The following is a 25,093-nucleotide window of genomic DNA, read 5'->3' as shown; positions in this document are numbered from 1 at the left end:
CAGAAAATGTGTCAAATCTTGCTAAGGCACAAACAGAAGTCAAACGAAACTTATCAACTGTACAGGCTGACCTGCATAATAAGTGAAGTAAAAATCAAAGCGAATTACAGAATCAATTACGAGAAAGCTTTAATGAACTAGAACACAGGTTAAATACCAAGACACCGGAAGTAAAAGAACAGGCAGGAAGAACCGAAAAAAATCTTATTGCTCAAATTGAGCAGGTCCGTCTGCAACGTCAAGAAACTACCAATAAATTAAAGGCGGAACTAACTGAATATGTATCTGTCAAGACAGACACGATACAAAAACAAGTCGAACTTGTTCCTCAATTAATACAGGCACAAGAGGACATGCAGTGTGACGTAGCTATGATACCTGAAATAATAGAATCACAAGACAATCTAAAGAAGCAGTTAGACGAGGTCAAGGAAAACCAGACGAATGTTGAACATAGAATCAATGTACTTACCGGAAAATTTTCAGAAATAACATTAGAACGGCAGAATTTTTCTTCTGAAAAGATCGAAGAAACAGTGAAAGTAGCTTTGCAGTCAATTTCTGATAGTTCCGAAGAGAATTTCTTTAAGAGAGGGTTGAAGGGAGTCCGTGACCAACTTGGTGAGGAACTTCCGCGTTGAAAGGAGAGTACTGAAAGATCAAACAATCTAATCTCTCGCATGAGGATTTGGAAACCGCGCGAAGCAAGAAACAAAATTCTCAACCTATGCGTGACATTCCGTCAACGTCAAGGTCAGATGCAGACAGAAGTATAACGTCACAGATTAGAGTTGATCTACCAGATTGTCACCGTGAAGATTTTGAACATGATGATTTTTCGAATCGTAGTGCGGTAGAAGAAAAAATGATTAAACAAATACAGTTCCAAATCTTTAATCCCGATAAAAGGAACGTTCATCCTATAGTTTTCATTAGAAGCTTTAGAGGTCTATTTCCACGATCATGGACAGAATGGCAAAATATTAGTTTTGTATCAGGATATATTCAAGGATCAGGAGCATTGTGGGTATCTGAGCAAATATCGTCTTGTAAAGTATATATAGAATTTGAGCAGGCTTTTCTGTCAAAATACTGGTCTGCTGCAATACAAGAAAGACTAAGACAGGAAGTGTTATATCCTGATCCTTTCTCATTCTCTAGAGGATCCCTAAAGATATATTTTGAGAAATATATTAACAAATCTTTATACTGGGACGTACCAATTCCTTTACCTGACATACTCAGAATTACCCACGAATGTAAGGAATCAGCTTTTGTACATAAATGATAAGGAATTAGACTCGTTTATGACGACTCTTGATCACATTGATTTAATTGAGGAGGACGATCAAAGGCCAAGAGATGTTCCATCAAATAAGAGCAAGTGAAGCAAATCCGAGCTACACCAGGAACGGAAATAGCAATAATAGTAACAGTAATAATAATCACGATCAACCATCTTATCCGCGAAGACTTAGAAATGGATTAAATGGAAACAAAAATTATTATTATAAACGAAATTTCAATAGCAGTGCCGCGAGGGGCAGTTTCAGGAACTACTGAAATTTTAATCGATTTAATCTTATGTATGGGAATGCAAGACAGTTCTACCAACAACCGCAGAATAATAACAATAACTACACGAACCAATCGAGGCAATACCGACCAAATTCACCTCAACAGACAGAATGGAATCACGACTCACCACAACAACCGATCATTATTGAAATAATTGACGATACAAATAGCAATCGTAATACAAATTAGTCCAACTAATCGTGACCGCATCGTGCCCCGGAGGAGTGGTCAGGAGATATATTAGGGGAAAGTCAGAAAAAGTGCAAATGTTACCATATAATGACGGTAAGCTATTAACTGAAGAGTTGACGAAAGATTTAACAATGTGTCAGAATGAAAGATCGAGTGTTCCTGTATCGGAGGTATTAGTCGAAATAGAGGAGAATCCAACGAATGTAATACTAGACACCGCCGCTTCTGCCAGTGGTATCTCAGGCGATCTTTTTAGGAGAATTATTAAGAAGAGGAGGGTACCATTTTCCCGGTAGAAAAAGTAAAATCATCGAAGTTGTAGGAGCACGCTCTCCCAGTGTCAAAGTACAAACCATATTGGAGATGAAGATGGGTAATGGAGCAATACGATGCACGTTCCTTGTAGTAGAGAAGTTGTTAGTGGTTTGTATTCTTGGTATTGGGAGTATGCAGGAGTACGATTGTAAGATTGATTTTTCGGAAGGGAAAGTTAAATTAGGAGTAAATGGAGGAGAGATAACACCGGACTTAAATAGAAAGGAGACGGTACATAAGAAGTATTGTCGCGGTGCCACCATTCAATTAATTGACACTACAGACGGTCGTTGGATGGATTTTTCAAATAATTCGCTGTAGAATGAAGACTGCAATCAAACAGCAGTACTTAAAGCCAGTGAATCAAATCAACTTACCGTAGAGAAAAGGCAGCAGCTTCATCATGTGTTAGCGGTTTATGAAAAGATTTTTTGATGAGAAACCGGGAGTTATGAGAGGGTATATGTGCCACATGCAAGTAATGACACATCAAACTTACTGTCACACGCACTATCCGATCCCCTGGCGATTAAAACAATCTGTTCAAAAGGAAACAAATAGAATGCTGAAGTGGGATCTGACTGAGCCATATTGTTCCCCATTGTTAGTCTTCCCAAAACCTGGAGGCTACGTAAGATTAGTTCTTGATGCGAGAGAGATCAATAAAATAATAGTACATGTGAGAATCCATCCGGAAAATATTGATGAGTTAATTCAAAATTTTCAAGATGTTTCGTAGTTGACTAGTGTCGATCTGAGAAGTTCTTATTGGCAAGTCCCCATGAAAGAAGAATCTAGGAAATATACGGCATTCATCTACGCAGGTAGAAGTTACCAATTTAAAGTTGTCCCTTTCGGAAACAATATCAGTCCCAGAATATTAATTTCAGCTTTGGATTATGCTCTTGGGACAGAATTACGAAGTCGCATAACTGTATTCGTTGAGGATTTATTAATAGCCACGAAGGCATGGGAAGAGCATTTACATATTATGGAAAGGATTTTTGAAGTCTTCAAGAAGGCAGGAACTACAATAAACCTACAGAATTCTAGAAAGGTCTCTGTTGGATTCCTTTCATGTTAATTTCTTAAATATGTTGCCATTTACGGCACACATTCCTCTTCTAAATTTACTGTGGTGTTTCTGACTATCTGGGAGGAGACTGAGCAGTGGAACGTGTTACTTTTGCACATAAACAAGAACGATCTGTCACACTATTACACTTTCAAACACAGTTTATATGTAATTCATGTCACACAGTCTCATACGGAACCTACATCCGCTTTCGTATACATACTGAATATGATAAGATACTGTCATCCCCCTTCCCTTCTGTGTGAGAGGATGAATGAGCAAATGTATTTCCAGTTGCATGCTTGAGGTTAGCAGACAAGCCTGTCTGCTAGAGAACATTAGGACAAACGTCGGAACAGGTAGCTACGCTTTCTAAAAGCAGAGAGGTTTCTATTCTTAGTATGGTCCTCTCCGTCCCTTGTCATGGTGGTATAGGAAGCTGCCTGTCAGGTCATTTCCGTTTGTATCTGTTAAGCACGCTCGGCAGGTCAGTCTGTCCGCAGCGAGCGTCTGATGTGGTAAGATCTCCGGCTAAGCGCGTGTCTGCTAAGTCCGTAGGACAATGGATTTCTTAAGCTCAGCCTAACTGAAAATTTAATCACCTTTATTTCAGGTTTAGCTCTAAAATATCTAATGTTATCTTAAATTGCAACGCAGTGTAATTCGAGTGTGAAGTTCAGAATATATTCCGGTAGTTGCTTTGTCACTACTTTGTGAGTAAAGTGGAACCACATGTTGATCAGTAACTCTAACTAAGATCATCAATCTTAAATGCGAATGCACATGAGATTATAACGTCTCGTCTTGACAAAATTTTTCAATATAGCAACTTTTCTTTATGTTCAACCCACTTTGTGAGACCAGTACCACGTGCTTATACAATTGTTTGACCCACCAGGTTAATAGTAAGATGATAGTAACCAGTTCGAGGTTTTTCTTTTGTAAATTGCTTTTCAGTCTAATTTATTTTAATTATCAAAATTATCGTGGAGTTACACTCTTTGTGTAAACCAAGTTGACCACGTGAAGCATGTGGTGTAAGCATCAAATAGCCCTCAGCTATTCTTTTCGGAAAGATTTCACGGAGAGTTAGTATGAATTTAGTATACCAGTGTGTGGTAATTACATGACGGACAGGACTGCGCTACGAACATAACTTCTTCGGGTGAAAATTTAATCGGTTGGTTGTGGTTAATCTTCCTCTTGCATATGTTTTTCGTGTGTTATTTTATGGATGCAGTGTTGTATGCAGTCTCCCAATCTTGGCTCCATATTTGATGTGTTCCGTAAGATTACAATCTCACTTTTTCTCAATCCTAAATAAGGCACCAGCTTAGTTATGAATCAAGTTTAATATGCTGAAATTTCAATGATCAATGTTAAAATAAACTTCCGAATATAAACAGATTTATTTGTTTTTATTTAAATTCTCTTTTATATATATATATATATATATATATATATATATATATATATATATATATATATATATATATATATATATATATATATATATATATATATATATATATGTATATATGTCACCAGTTGTTGCAGTAATGCAAGGTTAACTTCCTCAGATAGCTCACAGCTTTTAACCCGCTTTTATTGTCTATCAACACCGCTTACACCACAAATTAAAGCTACAACATTACACATGGCGACCCTGTTCTGTGATTCCTCTAGACTCTGAAATCTCTGAAACATTAGTTTGCGACCGTTGTGTAATCTTAAATTTTATCCCTGCAGCGCTCAAGTAACTTCTGCGTTGTTTCTGAGCAGACTCTCAAAAGATACACGGCATTGTTGAGCGGCGTTGTGTTGTTTGTCTTGATTTGTTTTCTATATTTGTGTGTTTTAAATGTATGTGTTTTTTTCCTCGCTTGTAAAATGCACTGACTTCGATCAAAGATATAAATTTGTTTTGTGTGTGAAAAAGTGCGTACTAGGTTGGGTACCTTTCGTGTGACTGTCGTAATTTTGGGGGGATACATTTATTCTGATTAGTGTGTTACGTACCGGGTATAAATTGAACTAATGCAGACACGTAATCAAGCTAAAAGTAGGCAGTCAAACAACTTCAGCAACATGGACCAAGGGGATAATTTGATTTCGAATATTAACACGTCGGACGGTTCCAAAAATGCAATGGGGAATACTTCAGGGGAAATGCAAAACAGGACGAACGGGCTCACAGCAGAGCCAGAAATTAATTGGCCTCCAACTAACCATACTGATTTGGCAGAACTCATAAAAGCCTTATTGCATCAAAATAAAGAAATCGCAGAGATATCAGAAAAATCGTTCCGAGAACAAAAAGAATCATCCAAAAAATCGATCCGAGAGCTAGGCGAACAAATGACGCAGAAATCTGAAAAATCGATCCGTGAGCTAGACGAACAAATAGACGAAAAACTAATCTAGCAGACAAATAAATTCGACAAGTCGATGCAGGGAGTGTCCCATGATATCTCACAAAGAATAAACAATCTGGCAAGTGAAATATAAAGTGTTATTATGGAAGAATTAGGCTGTACATTTGAAAAATCGAGGATCGTCTGCAAGCCTTAGAACAGGGCAAGCGGAGCCGCGATGCGGAATCGAAAGAGAGCGATGAACCGCTACTTAGAAATTTCCAAGCTCTGAGAGAAGAATGTCAAAGGGAATGCCAGCAGGTACTCTCCAGGGTCCAGGAGGCGGACAACAGTTAAACGATTCACGCACTTGAACAGCAAGTAGAACAATTGAAGCAGACTGGGGCGGAGGACAACAGACAAATACATGATAACATTGCGGCATTGGCGGACATCGTAGGCACGATGAAGGATAACAATACTACAACGGTAGCGGTCGTAGAGACTGAAGAAGTGTGTTCGCTTCTTAGATTTCAGAAGGGTCAGTTCGAAGTGAACAGGCGGCACAAAGCTGTAACAGGCGAATTACAAGAACGCGTGGGGCATCTGGAAAGCCGCATGGGGTGTGATTCCGAACTCGCCAATAGCACTAAAAATAGCTGTACGAACAGTGCAAAGAGGGACTCCGGCCACGAGAGAGATTTTGACGACAGGGAAGAATGTATTTTGAGGCGCAGACATAAGAAAAATAGAAACATTCAAGGGCCTCGCCGGGAGAAAATGCGGGGATTTGATTTCAAGCATTTTCTTACGGTGAGAAAGTTTGAGATATTTCGAAATTCGCAAAAAGGAATACATCCACGAGCATGGCTCGAGCAATTTGAGTTCTGTCTTCCCCCCGACTGGGCAAGTTCACATAAGATAGAATATATGTGTGGCTATTTGGAAGGCGAACCGGCGATTCGCATGAGGTCGGCAGCGCGTCACTGTAACTCCACTCGGGAGTTTCGACAAGCCTTTCTGTCCACCTATTGGTCGGAAGTGGCACAAGATAGGGTCAAGCATGGCATAATTATGCTGCCAAATTTGAACCAGTCTGGTTTCGGCAGCCCAGCATGCCTATTCGATCACATGCTGCAGGCCAATAAATTTCTATACGACCCATACGGGCCTGCGGAACCAATTAGGATATGCATCACCAAACTGCCCATGCACTTGCGCCACGTCATTATTCCGGGATGATGCAAAGAGGACGTGGAAACGTTTAAGACACTTCTCCAAGAGTTAGAATATAATACAGCAGAATGCCCGCCTAATCAGGCACAAAGTTATTATGGGGCACAGCAGCGCGATTGCAGTCGTGGCCGTAGTACTAATCAACGGCGTGACTGGTCGTCGCGACGCGAACGGAACAATAATCGGGACCGGCCGTATAGAAACCGGGGTAACAGTTACGAACACAGGTGGAACAACGGAAATGATCGAGGACGTGGACAAGATCGTGAACGCAACAGGTATAGCAACCAGAATCGATACTATGGTGAACACGGTGGGAATAGGACTGTAGGCGGAGCACCACGTGATGAAATTCGGCCGGCTAACCCTAGACATAATCCAGCAAATGGAAATGAACAAAACCGGCAATGACAAACGATCAGCACAGAAGGCGCCCAATCGGAACAAATGAGCGACATGGCAAATGAGTACGTAGGGATTATAGAGAGGAGAATGAATTGATTAGTTTACATTTGTGACACATGCATTTTGAATAATATGTTGGTAAAAATAATGATAAAGATGTTTCTATGTGATTGATTGAAGTGATGTTTGTAGTTTTATTTTTCTTTCCTTGTGCAATTAGGATTTAGGTTTGTTCAAATGTGAAGATAAAAGTTTTCTTTGTGAACAAGTGAAATGATGTTTATGGTTTTTTTGAGTAAATTGAAAGAGTCGCTCCTGAGGGAAGCAAGGTCTGTGTGGAATTAATGCAAAACTCAGGGGAATATCCGATCTGTGGGTATTATGCGTCTGGCAAACCCAGGTCCCCAGCTGTTGGTAGCCTTGTCTCAGATTTTCTGCTTTCAGTGCTACTATCTATCTATTACTATTCTATATCTGTCAGCATAAATGAGGAGCTCTTACTATAGTATGATTGCTGTATGAATATTTTAAGATTGGAGAACTCTGAGAAAGGAATGAGTAAGTTTATAATCTTGAAAACAGAATGCAATAATACGATTGTTTAACCATTGGCTTCCCAATATGCGATGGTATGTTAATATTGATGATAAATGTCTTTTTTGATCTTTATAGCTGAGTGTGTAAAGTGCTGTCTATGGATTTCGTCAGTATATTGATTCCGTTCAAGGTGAAAGAAGAATTGTGGTTTGTGTAATTTACGTGGCCCTGGAATATTATTGTGGTAGTCAAATACGAGCAGTTTTTTAGCAAATGGAGAATGGAACAGAAATATGGGTCCTTTCTGTAGTCTTGATTGATGTTGAGCCAGAGCCTGAAAAATTATTCTGCGTTAATTCTTGTCCTAGAAAGGCGACGTTTATGTGTTTTACTGATGCTGTGAGCATTACAGCTTACTATTTTCGCTGGTGCGGGATGCACTGTGTAACGTTCCCTGGCAAACTCACACTATTAATAAACAAAAATTTAATTGTACCATATACGCTGCTATGAAGCAATTTGTATATACTGTAATTATTTAACAAAAATATTATTTAATTTTGTGTAAAAGACATTCGTTATTATTGTAATATTTTCTGTAGTAATATTCTCGATGTACTTATGATTGTAATATTTCTATACTCATAATGTAATTGCGAAATGTGTCAATATCTGCGATAACAAAAATGTAAAATTCAGCCACAGAGGAAAATAATGTTGTAAGATTACAAAGAGATGTTAATGGTCAGCAGTAATATAAAAACCACCACGTAGTGTGTATTCTTTGTCGTCTCCCTGTAGAGCTGAAAGTGAGAGCAAGCTGTGACGTAGCATTTTATGAACGGGTAGACTTCTTCTGTCTGTATCTAGATTTAGCCGCCATTAGAGGAGAAATTACAAACTAATGTAAGTTGACTTATTGTTCTGGTCTAAATATATTATAATTTTATCAAAAGTGTGTATTATTAATGTAAATTAGCTTGCCCATGTCATCTATAATATTTCTTTAAAGAATTTTCAGCATTTTTAGCGGTGTTGCTGGGCTGTGCCGCGACAGAACGATTTGAAGCGGCGGCACATTTAAAAAAATTGTTCCGCTAAGAAAAATTAACCAAACCCGTAAATCGGAAACAGATAAAGATTAGCAGTAAATTAAGAAAATGTTTTTTCTTTTACAGCGATCCTGAGACTGACGGAGTTATTTACTAGTTTCACATTTGTGCATTCATAGGCGGATAGTTAACGTTGGAATTTAACAATTGGGTTCTTTCAAATAACTTAAATGTATAGTGAAGTGTGTTTTATCGATGATAATTAAACGTCGGCTTGGCAATATTTAACCATTTTCTGCTAATAGAGACAGTCTTGTGTTCCATAGCTAACGCCGGGAAAGAATTCAGTAAATATTTGAAAAAAAAAACACTGCATTTAGAAAATGTGTGCCGAGGCCGAGTTATATAAAGTATTTAACTCTCAACTAAATATTCTTAATCAGTTAATATGAATTCACATAATTTTAAACGTACTTAATTCTGTGTAAATGAATTTTTATTACCACACGTAAATAAGAGGTCCTACAACAAAGTTCGTACGTACAGAAGGAAAGAAAAATAAAATCAAAAACGCAATATTTTTTTTAAAAAAAAGGGTAACTATTATTTATTTATTTATTTATTTATTTAATTTCATGAAAACTGCAGCCTATATGAGTTGAACTGAAGAAATGTCCCCCTTGAAGGTAGAGGAAGATTAAATAAATTTGATTATGGGCCGAAGGAAAGCTTGGTTTAATGTAATAAGGATGAAGCAAAACATCTGTCATTTAAACTACAGGAGTATTCGGATATTTTCTGTCTGTTGTAAGTTCAATATGTTAAGATGAAACTGTTTTACAGAATAGAGGAGACCACAATTTTGCCATTCATGAGAACTGAATCCAGAATAACCACCACAGGCGAAATAACTGATTTGGAAGCGAAAGGTAACTTAAAGAAGGAATGAAATTGCAGCAAAATAGGTAAGAAAATGTAGTATAACCTGTATGATGAAAATATTTTTACCCTTCTCAGAGTCATCTATGTTATTAATTCTTGTGATAACTTAATCTTAGATGAAATTGTCTTACTGTTTTATGTGTGAACATATGAGTATGATAAATGTATAATTGCGAGTCCCTTATCAGGTGTGACAACTGGTATAAATGTTTTGGCGTGCAAATAACCATCGTTCTTTTTACTATGTGTTTAAGGAAAGTTTCTCCATATTTATCATGTGACAAGACATATGCCGCGAGCGCCAAGAAGAGGAGGAATTAGAATAATGTTGTAGTGGTATAAACACGGCGTTTAAGTAGCACTGAAGTAGCCTATTGGATTAACTAGTAGTGGGTTGAAGTAGAATTTTGAGTAATTCATGTTTATGGGTAGTTAGTTTGTAGAATAGTCAACAGGTGTGCATGTGTATGTGTAAATAACATTTGAGCCCCATGCTGTCCTGACCTATACTTACACAAGGCATAATCCTATTCATTTTAGTGAATTAATAAGTAGCATTTGATTTATTAAAACGCAAGTGAACCACATTAGTGACATGAATTTAGATATTATATAGTCAGTTCATTTAATTTTTATTTTTATACTGTCAAGTCATTTCACTTTTATTTTTTATATTGTCAAGTCATTTAACTTTTATTTTTATATTGTTGATTCATCTAACTTTTTTATTTAAAAAAAATTAAGTCTCACTTTTGTTCTTAAAGTTATGAAAGATAATACTAAGTGGTATTATGTATGACTTTTGTAATCACATAACTATGATGAACAATTTCTGTGAATGCAGTTAAGAAAGTGAAAACGATCCAGCTAAACTCTTACGAGACAGCGGGAGCAGCGAGGAGGAGGACTAGTTGTAAACTGGCGGGTTTCCCAGCAGGACACACTGTCAAGCAGGCCACTTCGGGAGCGCGGTCGACAACAAAAGGAGGGTACGCGGAAAAACTTTCCCTTGCACCTGGAGCTAATGGCCGGCCGCACCAGCGCGACCCTTCGTGGAGGCGATGACCTGAGATGGCCGAGCGGTCCACTGCGCGGAAATCCATCTGCTGGCAACGCACCACACGCACGCGACCGTGACAAGACGGCCGTGGTGAAACGACAGAAGACAGGGGATAAAGGGGCGTGGAACCTTTTGACAGGTACTGACCAGAGAAAATGGCAACCTTCAACGTCGCCTATCAACATTTCCTGACGGATGTCAACTGTCAAGCGACAGTAAATCATGGTTCGATGTTCTCTGGTCGCTAAGGGTGGCACAAAGAAGAGCCATTAAGTGTCATCCTTGCCCAGGAATATCAACCTGGCGTGTCAAATGAGGATACCGCACGAATTTGACAACACAAACATAGAACCAAATCGAGATGTACGTGACACGGGCCACCAAGAGAAACTTCATGAGAGGGCAGAGAGGGCGGGATTGCACGCAACAGATGGACAAAAATCACTACTGACAGCTGCGACGACGAACCGCCCACCCCCCCCCCTCTTCTATTGTGCCTCGGAACAGTGGAACTACTGAGTGTGCCAGTGAACAGTGAATATACGGTTCTTAGTCCAATGCATGAACGTGTGTTCTTTCAGAGAAACTTCGATCGTGTATTTTGCAGGGGTTCGATTTATTGGTGTTCTTTTTAGTAGACTGACTCTTGTATTTTGTAGATGTTTTATTTATTGGTGTTTTTTTTGGACGTTGACTACTGTATTTTCAGAGCTGTTTTATTTCTCAATGTTTGTTTGTGTGTGTTGTATTAGATTTGTGATATTTTGATCGTAAATTCATTCCTGTGGCATTGCTTCGTTTATCAGTCAGATAGCTATTCATTCTCATTGGACTGTGATCGAATAGACTTTGCATGGGACATATTCATAGTGAGGAACCCCTTAAGGGTAACAATCACATAATTAATTGTAGTTTCAGTATAATAACACAGTGATCATTGTTTGCTAACTAGCTGAAATATAGTAGAGCGATTAAATTAGTGCTACAAAGTTATTTTAATTGTACAAATTATTAGTTTTATAAGATATAGAATTTTTTGCGATAACCACTTTGTAAAACAGGTTTTTTCTCTTATCTTTTTTTTCGCTTTTGCGGATTGTGCATTGTAATGTTCTACTTTATGATACTGATGTTATTTTCATGTTTTTTTGTAATTGCTGCGCACCTTTGCTACTAACATAAATTTTACGTTTCAATAAACAGTCATAAATTTTCCTGTGATCAGTTGGCTCTTGCAATGAGCAAATACTGGTGAACTCCATAAGGGTAACAACCAGAAATAGTTTTCAAATTAATGACACAGTAACCTATGTTTTTACTTGCTAACCGAATTAGGTATACACTATCTTTTAAATAGGTATCACAGATTGTTTTTTTCTCTTTGAAAATGGTAGGTTCTAAAGACATGTTGAAATTATTGTGTTTTAGCAAGTAGCTGGTGACCTTTTGCCTTTTCTTTACATTTTTGGTTTACGTTTGGTGTGAGAAACCTGTTTGGGAATGTCCTAGCATGGCCAGAAAATTCCCTACACAGTCTTTTCCCGGAGCGTTGGGGTTATGAAAGGTCTCTGTTGGATTCCTTTCATGTTAATTTCATAAATATGTTGTCATTTACGGCATAAATTCAACTTCTAAATTTACTGTGGTGTTTCTGACTACCTGCGAGGAGACTGAGCAAGGGAACGTGTTACTTTTACACATAAACAAGAACGATCTGACACACTACTACACTTTCAAACACAGTTTATATGTAATAAATGTCACACAGTCTCATACGGAACCTACATCCGCTTTCTTTTATATACTGTATATGATAAGATACTGTCATCCCCCTTCCCTTCTGTGTGAGAGGATGAATGAGCAAATGTATTTCTAGTTGCATGCTTGAGGTTAGCAGACAAGCCTGTCTGCTAGAGAACAGTAGGACCAACGTCGGAACAGGTAGCTACACTTTCTAAAAGCAGAGAGGTTTCTATTCTTCGTGTGGTCCTCTCCGTCCCTTGTCATGTTGGTATAGGAAGCTGCCTGTCTGGTCACTTCCGTTTGTATCTGTTAAGCACGCTCGGCAGGTCAGTCTGTCCACTGCGAGCGTCTGAAGTGGTAAGATCTCCGGCTAAGCACGTGTCTTCTAAGTCCGTAGGACAATGGATTTCTTAAGTTCAGCCTAACTGAATATTTAATCACCTTTATTTCAGGTTTAGCTCTAAAATATCTATTGTTATCTTAAATTGCAACGCAGTGTAATTCGAGTGTGAAGTTCAGAATATATTCCGGTAGTTGCTTCGTCACTACTTTGTGAGTAAAGTGAAACCACGTGCTGATCAGTAACTCTAACTAAGATCATCAGTCTTAATTGCGAATGTGCGTGAGATTATAACGTCTCGTCTAGACAATATTTTTCAATACAGAAACTTTTCTTTATGTTCAACCCACTTTGTGAGACCAGTACCACGTGCTTATACAATTGTTTGACCCATCAGGTTAATAGTAAGATGATAGTAACCAGTTCGAGGTTTTTCTTTTGTAAATTGCTTTTCGGTCTAATTTATTTTAATTTACTAAATTATTGTGGAGTTACACTCTTTGTGTAAACCACGTTGACCACGTGAAGCATGTGGTGTAATCATCATAGTAGCCCTCAGCTATTCTTTTCGGGAAGATTTCACAGAGAGTTAGTATGAATTTAGTATACCAGTGTGTGGTAATTACATGAGGGACAGGATTGCGCTACGAACGTAACTTCTTTGGGTGAAAATTGAATCGGTTGGTTGTGGTTGATTTCCTCTTGCGTATGTTTCAACGTTCTTCGTGTGTTATTTTATGAATGCAGTGTTTTATGCAGTCTCCCAATCCTGGCTCCATATTTGATGTGTTCCGTAAGATTACAGTCTCACATTTTCACAATCCTAAGTAAGGTATCAGTTTAGTTATAAATCAAGTTTAATATGCTGAAATTTCAATGATTAATCTTAAAATAAATTTCCAAATATAAATTCATTTATTTATTTTTATTTAAATTCTCTTTTTATATACATATCACCCCTTGTTGAATGACTATTAAAAGATTATAATTAATCTTAGTCTGGTTGGGAATTTGGTAAGCTAGACTGGATATCTGGTCAAACAGTTGCGCAGTAATGCAAGGTTAACTTCCTCAGATAGCTCACAGCTTTAAACCCGCTTTTATTGTCTATCAGCACCGCTTTCATAACAAATTAAAGCAACAACATTACAGTCTCGCTTTGCATTGTCACAGATTAAGTTCTTGGGGCATATGATTAATGCAAAAAGTATTCTGTCGACTGAGAAGAATATAAGTGCAATTAGAAGTTTTCCATCGCCACAGAATAAGAGACAACTGCAGCGATTCATAGGAATGGCGTCGTTCTTCCTTCATTTCATAAAGACTCAAGCCATGAATTCCGTAGCATTAAACCGACTTCTGTGGAAGGATGTGCCATGGCAATGGTCCGAAGAATGTGAACTAGCGTTTCGAGAAATCATAAGACCAACTCGTCAATGTATACTTGTTATATAACCCTGATATGAATTGTGAGTTCTGTCTTTCTACGGATTCCTCGGATGCAAGACTAGGTGCCTGTCTCTTTCAGATAAGGAAAATAAAAGGAGTTACAACATTCTGCCCAATACCGTTTGCTAGCAGAGTTTTACCACCATGTGAAAGAGCTTATACAACAACAGAACTTGAAGCATTTGCAGTTATCTGGGCATTCAAGAAGTTTAATAATTATTTATATGGATCGAAAACCATTGTGTATTGTGACCATCACTCACTAACCTTTTTGCAGACATGTAAATTATTATATCCCAAATATTGAATTTAATTGATGAAAGGAGAAAATATAAAAATTCAGTAAATAAAGCAGGCAAAAAGGAATACAAACGTCTCAAAAATGAAATCGACAGGAAGTGCAAAATGGCTAAGCAGGGATGGCTAGAGGACAATTATAAGGATGTGCAGGCTTATCTCACTAGGGGTAAGATAGATACTGCCTACAGGAAAATTAAAGAGACCTTTGGAGAAAAGAGAACCACTTGTATGAATGTTAAGAGCTCAGATGGAAACCCAGTTTTAAGCAAAGAGGGGGAAGCAGAAAGGTGGAAGGAGTATATAGAGAGTCTATACAAGGGCGATGTACTTGAGGACAATATTATGGAAGTGGAAGAGGATGAAGATGAAGATGAAATGGGAGAGATAATACTGCGTGAAGAGTTTGACAGAGCATTGAAGACCTGAGTCGAAATAAGGCCCCGGGAGTAGACAACGTTCCATTAGAACTACTGACAGCCTTGGGAGAGCCAGTCCTGACATAACTCTACCACCTGGTGAGCAAGATGTATGAGACAGGCGAAATACCCTCAGACTTCAAGAAGAATATAATAAATCAAATCCCAAAGAAAGCAGGCGTTCACAGATGTGAAAATTACCGAACTATCAGTTTAATAAGTCACAGCTGCAAAATACTAACGCTAATTCTTTACAGGCGAATGGAAAAACTAGTAGAAGCCGACTTCGGGGAAGATCAGTTTGGATCCCGTAGAAATATTGGAAAACGTGAGGTAATACTGACCTTACGACTTATCTTAGAAGCTAGATTAAGGAAAGGCAAACCCACATTTCTAGCATTTGTAGACTTAGAGAAAGCTTTTGACAGTGTTGACTGGTATACTCTCTTTCAAATTCTGAAGGTGGCAGGGGTAAAATACAGGCAGCGAAAAGCTATTTACAATTTCTACAGAAACCAGATAGCAGTTATAAGAGTCGATGGACATCAAAGGGAAGCAGTGGTTGGGAAGGGAGTGTGACAGGGTTGTAGCCAATACCCAATGTTATTCAATCTCTATATTGAGCAAGCAGTGAAGGAATCAAAACAAAAATTTGGAGTAGGTATTAAAATCCATGAAGAAGAAATAAAAACTTTGAGGTTCCCCGATGACATCGTAATTCTGTCAGAGACAGCAAAGGACTTGGAAGAGCAGCTGAGCGGAATGGACAGTGTCTTGAAAGGAGGGTATAAGATGAACATCGACAAAAGCAAAACGAGGATAATAGAATGTAATCGAATTAAGTCGGGTGATGCTGAGGGAGTTAGATTAGGAAATGAGACACTTAAAGTTCTAAAGGAGTTTTGCTATTTGGGGAGCAAAATAACTGATGATGGTCGAAGTAGAGAGGACATAAAATGCAGACTGGCAATGGCAAGGAAAGCATTTCTGAAGAAGAGAAATTTGTTAACATCGAGTATAGATTTAAGTGTCAGGAAGTCGTATCTGAAAGTATTTGTATGGAGTGTAGCCATGTATGGAAGTGAAACACGGACGATAAATAGTTTGGACAAGAAGAGAATAGAAGCTTTCTCGGTATAAATCACCATCATTATTAATACACACAACGATGAACTAGGTTTCGTTATCCCTGATACAAAATAGTCATTGTCCTGCTGTTTGAGCCCCTTCCCCACAAATTGTTGCTCCATACTTTATCTAATGGTCTGTAGTTGAAAAATGGTGAACCTAGGTTTCATCACACGTTAAAATCTAGTTTAGAAATGGTTCACAGTCTGTTTCATTATCTCAACTGTGTACATATTGAATCTTGATTCCTTGTGTTGTTGCGTTATTTCTTTCGTGACACAGCTTCATCTTGTTTTGCTTTAGGTTGTTACTGTAACATTATGAAATATGACAACGTCTGTTGGAACTGTTATTATTATACTTTGAATAGTAATAAGTCGGTCTTCAAAGATAACGTCGTTAATGCCGGTTGCAAACGAAGGAGCTGAAACTTCAACTAGCCGGTCACAATATTGCTCGTCATTCATTGAGGGTCTACCATTTTTGAACTGTTCTACCCACTTACCAAAATTTCTGCATTTCATACAGTTTTCATCAAAATGTGAAATTATTTGACAAAAGATTTTAGCCTGATTTCTAAATTCAGAAAGCCGAAACACGGGTCACAGAATACTGTTTAACTAATACTGAAACTTTAAGCTTGCACACGATCGTTAAATGCGATATTGAGGTTGTAAACAAAACAATTTCTATGCATCAGCTGTTCTCAGCTCATCCATGAGACGTCCACCTAAAACAGTGAAAGTATTAAACCCATACCTGCAAACTGTTCCATTTCTACATTAATCTGTTTCTTCAGTTACTCAATGTCCCTCATGCGTTTAATTATTCATTATCTCTTTTGAGCTACTAACATAATCAAATCAAAAACTTTATTCTGAAGTCCTTTCAGGTAATGTGATGACGGGTTACTCTCGAACCTGTAAACAAACAAATTTTAACAATAAGTGGTCCGTTATTATTAACCATCGAATAAAGCAGTTATAAAAGACATGTTCAGTACTGGTTACCTTTGGTACGCTGACGCCGTGGACGTATTGTTGAAGAAGATTGACTAATTATCTGGTTAATAATGAACACTGTGAAAGTAACGTGTTATTTAACATAACAGATCTACATTTTCTGGATAGTGTGGACACATTTCGGCACCACCTGCTGATCTATACCGTCACATTCGTATCCCTCAGATGTTTCTGTTGGTCACTGTGTGTAAATGTCATACTTTTTTAATTTTTTCTTATGTCTGGACTTTATGACATTGAGTCCTTCATTTGGATCAGGGCTAAATGCTTTTCTTATATGCACTTAACATAACCATCTATTCTAACGATTCCCCCACGATAATTCTCAAAAGAATTTTCTAATAACCTACAAACTAAAATAGAAGTAAAATAATGACAGCTATGAAGAGGAAGGCCATCTAATTAATTTTTTCTGATCAAAATTTGTATATTTCCGCTGAGCTATACACATTCGCTTACACCTGTCATATCTGTCAATTTTCAGGCTGGTCCCGCTGCGTCTTCGAACTGCGAGGTGTACTCCTGGATAGGTAGCCTGCTCAAGAAACACACAGCCCCTGGAAAAGTATTCCTCTGCTTCATAGATGAAGAGAACTCGGCAACAGTGTAGATTAAGTCTGGCGAACCGGTGATAGTCGATATACGTCCTGTAGTGACACAAATTATCCTGTTAAATTCACTTGATGTACTCTTTGTATTTCAACTAAATAGTCCAGTTGGGTCATTCCACCTAGAAACTACAACTAATTCATTCTTCGTTGGGAATTACCTATCTTAGTCAGCACTAGGACTATCAGGAAGCATTGCAGTTAAATAGTCCACGAATAAAATTCCACCTAGAAACTGCAAATAATTTCGTTTTCGTTGTGAATTATTAGTCTAAGCCAGCACTAGGATTCTGTGAGAGCTCTGACTGCTGCAGTCGCTCGCTCTCGGTCAGTGCTAACGTCGATGTCCTGCTGCGAAGCCAAAGCTGGCGTTATACTTTTATATGGCTGAGCTACAACAGTTCGGAAGCCTGAATGTGGCAAATAATTCAGGTTCAAATGATTCTTTATGAGACGAGAAAGCCGCTATCAGATTTAATTTCATCGGTAACACTCATCCCTTACGGCGCCCAGATGTTCGAGCTCTCTGCCTCCACCCTTCCAGTAACTTCAAAGTCACCACAAACTAATTCATGCGAGGTGCCAGGCCGGGGAAGAGTTTGTACCTCTTTAATTCAGATGAATTTTGCATGAAAACTGGACGTGCACTTGACCCCCTCCTTACATACACCACTGGTCATTAAAATTGCTATACCAAGAAGAAATGCAGATGATAAAGGGGTATTCATTGGACAAATATATTATACTAGAACTGACATGTGATTACACTTTCATGCATTTTGGGTGCATAGATCCTGAGAAATAAATACCTAGAACAATCACCTCTGGCCGTAATAACGGCCTTGATACGCCTAGGCATTGAGTCAAACAGAGCTTGTATGGCGTGTACAGGTGAGAGATCTGGAGAATGTGCTGGCCAGGGCAGCAGTGGGACATTTTCTGTGTCCAGAAAGGCCCGTACTGGAACTGCAACATGCGGTCGTGCATTATCCTGCTGAAATGTATGGTTTCGCAGGGACCGAATGAAGGGTAGAGCCACTGGTCGGAACACATCTGAAATGTAACGTCCACTGTTCAAAGTGCCGTCAATGCGAACAAGAGGTGACCGAGACATGTAACCAGTGGCAACCCATATCATCACGCCGGGTGATACGCCAGTAGAGCGATGACGAATACACGGTTCCAATGTGCATTCACCGTGATGTCGCCAAACACGGATGCGACCATCATGATGCTGTAAACAAAACCTGGATTCATCCGAAAAAATGACGTTTTGCCATTCGTGCATCGAGGTTCGTCGTTGGGTACACCATCGCATGCGCTCCTGTCTGTGATGCAGCGTCAAGGGTAACCGCAGCCATGGTCTGCGAACTGATAGTCCATGCTGCTGCAAACTTCGTCGAACTGTTCGTGCAGATGGTTGTTGTCTTGCAAACGTCCACATCTGTTGACTTAGGGATTGAGACGTGGCTGCACGATCGGTTACAGCCATGAGGATTAGATGCCTGTTATCTCGACTGCTAGTGATACGAGGCCGTTGGGATCCAGCACGGCGTTCCGTATTACCCTCCTGAACCCACCGATTTCATATTCTGCTAACAGTCATTTTATCTCGACCAACGCGAGCGGCAATGTCGCGATACGATAAATCGCAATCGCGATAGGCTACAATCCAACATCTATCAAAGTCGGAAACGTGATGGTCTTTATTTCTTCTCCTTACACAAGGCATCACAACAACCTTTCACCAGGCATCGACGGTCAACTGCTGTTTGTGTATGAGAAACTTTCCTCATGTCAGCACGTTGTAGCTGTTGCCACCTTCGCCAACCTTGTGTGAATGCTCTGAAAAGATAATTATTTTCATATCACAGCATCTTCTTCCTGTCGGTTAAATTTCGCGTCTATAGCACTTCATATTCGTGGTGTAGCAATTTTAGTAGCCAGTAGTGTACCACCTAATTGATTATGTGCGCAACGGTGACGGAAGAAAATGATGGTGGACCCTGTTAGTTGGTAAAATAAGGAGTGCACACTCACAATAATTTAATAAAAATCGTAATCTACTCATAAAAAGGAGAACTTTATCATAATAAACAACATTAAATGGGATTCTCCATATATCTACGAAATGATATACGGATTAAATATTACAATGAGATTTATTATACATCACAACATAAATGTACATAATTATCGACACAAACAGTGGGTTGAAGGACAGGGTATACTGATATATTCTGAGAATAGGAGTTGGCTCGAGAACAAGGAGCTCCTACTCTCTGTGATGTAAACGATTGACGATAATGACTGGAGGCCCTAATGAATCAAATATTAATCTCCCGACTATATAGGAGTATTGCAATTAGTAGTGAGAGCTCAAATGGAATCACATGGAGAAGCAAGTAAGGTGGACTTGTAGCAAAGCGAACGCGCGTGCTGCTGAGGGATTCAGTATAAAATCGATAAGTTCCTAAAATGCCGGATCCGCAAAATACTGTACCAGTACTGAAATCCGCAACACGTCGTCGGTAGGCCGCGTTCTGATGATGTAGGCGCCGTCTTCTGCCGTGCAGCAACTCCGTGTCCACCTCTGGCCGCGAAGGCTGTCCGAGAATTCTAAGTTCTTCCGAAAACGAGTGACCATGTCGGAAGACCATCCGACTCCGAGGAAGACCAGATGCCGATTCTCCCTCTGTGATGCGATGCAAGAGCGAAGCCAACATTGCTCTACTCCCTACTCTCCTCGAAATCCGCGAATCAGCATTCAGTTCCGACTCCAAAATTCCCCCACACTGTCTCAGAACATCATTTGCACCAATAGCGTCGGTTCCCTCCAATTTAGAGCAGGGCTTTGTGATGCAACTAGCCTCACTTTAAGTTGACCAATCATGCCTCTGCTATTCAGCTGAGGGCACTGAACATTCCGTTTGACCGGCTACGAAAACAGCCTGCCTAGACCACCGGCCATCCGGCGCCAGACAGTCGCGCCCAGCAGGGCACAGTCCATAAGTATCCTCCGAATCAAGAGGACAATGCAGTCAGTCGGTGCCAGGAATCTTAGTTCTGGACGCACCGGAACGGTAAACACATAAACTACGGCGGCACTCAGACGTCTCTCACGTCGTTTCGCCCTGCATACAACAGGGGAAACTCGACCGACTTTAGTCGTTCCGCCAGGAGCTTAAGCCTAATGTACGAACACCACAGAATTCAGGGAAGTGCAGCCCTCAACCGGAAATGCCGTGTGCCGCGGTCTCCGACGCCTGCTTCGCACAAGCCAACCATGGAACTACACCAACATGCATGGGAATCAAGTGAAAATTAGTTTCTGAGCTCTCAGTACAAATACTCTCATTACAATAACATGATCCGGTCTGTTACTACCGTGCGATGACTTAGAACATTAACAAAATTGATCAAAATGAGAGGAGACATGCAAAACATGGCATGGAACCTCGCATTACCCCCCAGTCACTTTAGATTATTTTTGGTAGTGGTTGACTCACTTGACAAAGGTAGTGTGTCAATCACTCAAAAAGAATCGGTCTAAACAGTTTCCAAAATGTCACAACACATTGGCAGATTAAATTGGAAATTGAATATAAAATGAAAGGTGCAATTTTTCTTATGACATTGGCAACATCTTACTCCCATTGACAAATGAATCACATGCAACACAGATTCACCCTCAGGGAGCCCACTGTCATACAAGGACATGCTCCCACAGTCATACAAATGTTGAATACATTCCAGAAGGCCTAGTTCGAAGCTGCAATAAAATGTTGACCTAATGCACCTGCAAGCTTCTCATTAAGGAAACATTTAAGAATTAGCTGCTGGTGCCCAACTCAAACGCACACATACTTCTGCATGATGCCAAAAAGACAAACAATATTTCTATGCTTCATGGTTGAAACATTTAACCACAATCACGCCGTTTCCCTGAACAGAATGGATGATAATTTTTCACAGTGATTGATTGACTGATGGTCCATTCACCATTAACCAGAATTGTAACCGCAGATATCCCACTCACATACACAAACAAAAATACTCTCGTGTAATTGTAGCATATTATTGTGTGTAACATTTTGTAACTACTCACACATACACAAGATATTTGTACACATGGTGACAATTGACAGACATCAACATAAATGAGATCGAGAGATATAGTGTATACAAAAAAAAATAAAAATTTTGTGAGTATACCTGCGTTATCGAAGATTATGTAACATACTGTGCATAACAAAAAAACTTTGTTGCAAACTGACATGATGATTGGGAACCAAGATATCTTTAACATGAATATGTATGTATAAAAAATAAGCCTGAAAGATATAAAACAAAACAATATACCTGTAGTTGACATTGTATTTCCAGTTTCTAGTGTTTGAAATAAAATTTGTGGGCAAAAAAACTATGTTTCACTAAAGGCACGAATATTACTGTGTTCACGCAGTTGTCTGAGCAAAAAAAAAGAAAAGGAAAAAAAGAAAAAAAGGAAGTTGACCATAACATCCTTCACACGCTAACATCACACAACGAATCACTCAACACACGGACATTAGCGCACTCGTCTGTGGAGCGAGGTGATGGTTCCTGGCGTGGAGAAAGAGGCGCCTGCTGGGAGCAGTGCGACAGCAACCGGAAGTAGCTCCAGTCATCCTTCACACTGTAGTGGCGTTGTCCGCCGACAAGAAGCTCGTGGGGTGGTACGACAGCCTATTGTTGGTGTGCGGTACGACGGCAAGCACATGTGCCGGCTCTGACTCTACTGAGGACCGCAAGATTCGGGACAGAGCCATAGGACAGGTAGTTGGCTGTCCGTAGACAGTAACACTTGGTCTTATGTAGACTGAAAAATTGCAATACAGGATACTGCTCTTACAAGGGGAGACCGCCAATTGTGAAATTCAGATTCGATTCATACTGCGCATAATAAAAGCTCATGGCCAGAGGTGTAATGTGGCAAAGCACCAAGATGCACTTCTCAGCCGTTGTCGAGAAAATCGACAGTTAAAAGAAACCGTTGCCGTGAAATATTCTCGACGATTAGTAACTTTCTACAACGTCGTGGCGCAGCGGTAAGTGCTCGGGTTGGTAATCCGAAGGTCGCCGGATCGAATCTCGCGCCAAGCAATTTTTTTTATTATTAGTTTTTTGTAATTCAAATGTATATATATATATATATATATATATATATATATATATATATTTGAATTATAAAAAACAAATACGAAAAAAAAGGTTGCATAGCGCGAGATTCGGTCCGGCGACCTTCGGATTACGAACCAGAGCGCTTACCGCTGCGCCATGACGCTGTAGAGAATTATTAATGGTAGAGAGTATTTGACTGCAACGGTTTCCTTTAACTGTCGATTTTCTCGACAACGGCTGAGAAGTGCATCTTGGTGCTTTGCCACATTACACCTCTGGCCATGAGCTTTTATTATGCGCAGTATGAATCGAATATGAATTTCGCAATTGGCGGCCTCCCCTTGTTAGATTGACTCCAACACTCGTGGAGTCATCTGATGGAGATTGAGAAAAGGATAACAGATCGATCAATGTGACCGAATGCTCGAAACTGCTCTCTATAGGAGAGGAGATAATCACGACAAACTGCAGTCCAGCAATACCCAGCACGGAACTGCTCTCTATACGAGAGGAGATAATCACAACAAACTGCAGGCCAGCAATACCATAGCCGACCCAGAGCTCTCCGCCACGTCAACCACCACCTTACTTTCACTGCGCTGAACAGGTAGGCCGGCCGGAGTGGCCGAGCGACACAGTCTGCGTTCGGCAGGGCAGCAGTGCGCACCGCGCTCGGCCGTCCACGCCGCTGCGCGCGCGGAGTGTTTTGTTTACTTCCTCGTCACAGCGCTTCTCAGTCGAACAAACTGTAATGGCCAACTCTTACAGGAAGAACACTCTTAAGTTCACCTTCTCAAACGAATACGCACGACCCAAAGCACTGGCCGTCGAACGCTTCCTACGCGAAGACGTGAAGATCCCGCGTGACGAACTCATCGGCATACACCTAGCAGCGTCGTTTATGTTAAGATGACTTCCGACGCTGCCTGCAACGAGATCATTCAAAGGACGCGACAAGGACTAAAATTTCGGCACTCCGACGGAAACGTCGGGCCTGTGGATGTCGACCATGCACGACTTGGCCTTCGGACGATCCGTGTATTCGAACTGCCTTTCGAGGTGACTGAAGATGAAGTCATCGCGGCGCCAAGTCCGTTCGGAAAAGTCCAGAGCCACGTAGCCGAGACATGGGCACAGTTTACGACGTATCCGGTGCTTAATGGTGTGAGACAAGTCCGAATCGATCTCAAACGGCACGTTCCATCGTACATTTCTGTCGGCGGCTGCCGTGCGGTGGTCATTTACGACGGACAACCTCGAACATGTTCCGGTTGTGGCCAAGAAGGCCACGTCCGTAATGAATGCCTGCAACGCCGCATCACACAACTAAGGCCCGACGATACGAACACCGACAGAACCGTGACCACCCTTCGAGTCGCCTATGCGGCGACACTGCACGTCCAGCCCTCACAAGGCGCCGTTCACGAGCGTCTCTCTGGTCCGATACACCCGGAGGCGTTCCAGCACCTTGACACCGGCGATGCCGCCCGTGAACATGTCCAACAGCCGGACACACCCACGCTAGAAGATCACAAGGATACCAATGAGAGTGTTCTGGAGAATGAAGACCGCATAATAGCACCAGCGGCTTTTGTACCGGAACGACGTGAATCTCTTCCTTCCTCACACACCGAAACTCATTGCCGAAAGCAGAAGTCGCCCAAACGACGAAAAAAACGCCGCAAGACATCAGACTCGACCATTGAGCCCCCTCCGCAGGACGACGAGATGCCAAATCACTCCGACGGAGAACACGATAACACCTTCTCCTCTGCCACGGAGACACGTCATCCACAAGACGGTGAACCGTCCAACGGAGATCGGGCGCAAGTTCCGCGCCCAGAAGCCATGGAACATAGCACGCCTGTTGTCACCGACGCCATTGAGCCGACTCGGCCAGCGCTGCCACCTCTCGCCGATGTCAAACCTGTCGGACACCTTTCATGGGCGGATGACACGGATTTCCCACCTCCATCTGATGCGGAAATGAGATCTGTTTCTCCGTTAGACCAAAACTAAAATGGGGGAAGTTTCTACGGCGAATCCTGCGACTTCTGTGGACTTCCAGCATCCACAACAACAATCTTCACCAGCACGGATCTCCCATCAGGCGTACCGAATAGCTACTATCAATACTAATAATATCGGCTCCCATGCTAAACTTCAACTGCTCTGTGA

This window comes from Schistocerca serialis, chromosome 3 (genome assembly GCF_023864345.2).
Source record: "Schistocerca serialis cubense isolate TAMUIC-IGC-003099 chromosome 3, iqSchSeri2.2, whole genome shotgun sequence".
Classification (NCBI taxonomy): domain Eukaryota; kingdom Metazoa; phylum Arthropoda; class Insecta; order Orthoptera; family Acrididae; genus Schistocerca; species Schistocerca serialis.
This window is presented reverse-complemented; position numbering follows the sequence as displayed.